At 36.7% G+C, this 1,847-nt stretch overlaps 1 protein-coding gene across 1 annotated transcript in view; it reads right to left on the bottom strand.

Moving 5' to 3' along the window:
- Window positions 1–601: 601 nt before the first annotated feature.
- The window catches only part of LOC106872138 (spermatogenesis-associated serine-rich protein 1-like), a 40,590-nt gene continuing 39,344 nt past the window's right edge, over window positions 602–1,847 (bottom strand). Inside the window, exon 6 of the transcript XR_008263465.1 lies at window positions 602–844. The gene's annotated coding sequence lies outside the window, so the exon portion shown is untranslated. The remainder of the gene's footprint in view (window positions 845–1,847) is intronic.

Here is a 1,847-nt window from a genome sequence, read left to right as displayed (position 1 = left end):
TTAGCTTTTGTTTCATATGTTATAATTATTATAAAGTTTTCCGTTTATTTGTCCCAAGTTACTCTGGTGGTTGAAAAAAAATTAGGAATGTGTATTATATATGACGCATGGACGCTTGGGAAGATAGTTCTGTGTATCACCTGTGATACACTGGGCAGGCAAATGGTTAATGAAACGATGTTATAAAGCTTTACAAATTTATAGAACAAAATAGGAATTTTCACAGGATCCAAAAATTGATTTTAGTACTCTTGATGTATTGATGTGATGTCGAGTTGTTGTTGTGGTTTTGCAGTTGCGTACTGGGGTCGATCTAGTTAACTGCCCCCCTCAACCAAAAATTTCGGGCCTTGTGCCTAGAGTAGAAAAGAATATTAAATGTCACTGTTTCTCCATTCCATTTTTTAATGAAATCTAGTACATTAACACTTATTTCAGTGCTTAACGTCATAGTTAATAGCCGGGCAATTTTTGTTTATTCCATGTCAGATCATGCCTCCCCGACAGATACGCCCCTTGATCAGGACAGATTTGTGCAATTTTTCGTAAAAAAATTCGTTGAGGGTTTTCTTCCTTTTAAAATAATTTACATGTCAGTTCGACCGTTTCACATGCCTTTATTCATTAAACCTTATAAAAGCTTCAGAAGTTCTTACAACTTTGGTCGTCAAGTTCTTATAACTTTGTTTCCGTTTGTTTAATAAAAATTCCTCCTCGTAATGATTTTGTTTTCATTTTGTGATAGACAGCTATCATGCAGAAAATGCCAGCTTCTAAATACTATTTTCTGATTAAGTAAAATTGATTAAACTTTAAACTTCAGTAACAGCTTTCTGCAATTTTTCTGAAACAAATAAATAACAAAATCGGAATTAACGTGGAAAATTATTTCAATATACCAAATTTTGACGTAATTTTGAAATTTCAAAATATGTGACAGAAACAAGACAAAAGTAGAGAGACAGACAGTTATAGGACGTGGCACACACACACACGCGCGCACAAGCACACACACGCGCGCACAAGCACACACACGCACGCACACACACACACACAAACACACACACACACACACACACACACACACACACACACACACACACACACACACACACACACACACACACACACACACACACACACACACACACACACACAAACGAACGCACAAGCACGAGTTTAAAATGGTGCATAGTAGACATATGCATGTATGCATGTAGATATACATGTAGGTATGTATGTATACATATGTGTATCCATGTCTGTGTGTGTATGTCTGTGTGTGAGTGTTTCCTTGCGATGGGCTGCAGAAAAGCACCCTGTGAACAATTGTTGTCAACATGCCCCTTCTCTCCTTAAAGCTACGTATTCCTCACACCCACTTTTCTTTCCCTTCCTCTGTGTTTTAAAAGTTACTTATGTGTATGTGCATGTGTGTGTGTTTGTGTGTGTGTATGCATGTACCTATGTATTTACGAAAGAATGTATTCATCGTCACGTGGATATCCCTGAATGAATGCTGTATTAACGTATCACCCCATTGCCACTCCATATTTGTCGCTTATACAACTCTGTTCTTGATATCAGTCACACTCACTATGCCACTACATTTCCTTCACACCAACACTCTTGCACCTTTCTTATTTCATCAAATAATATCTCAATTCCCCGTAGGTGGGGGGGGACCCTTATAGATTTTTATTGAAATCCAATTAGCTTACAATCTAACTGGATGTCAGTTTAATATGTATGCAAAGTTTCATCAAGATTGGTTCATTGGTATTAGCAGCAAGATGGTAAAAGATAGACAGAAATTTCCATTTATGTATGATATATATATATATATA

This window comes from Octopus bimaculoides, chromosome 2, assembly GCF_001194135.2.
Source record: "Octopus bimaculoides isolate UCB-OBI-ISO-001 chromosome 2, ASM119413v2, whole genome shotgun sequence".
Taxonomy (NCBI): Eukaryota; Metazoa; Mollusca; class Cephalopoda; order Octopoda; family Octopodidae; genus Octopus; species Octopus bimaculoides.
Note: the sequence above shows the minus strand (reverse complement) of the source record. Positions and strands in the feature narration are given on the sequence as shown.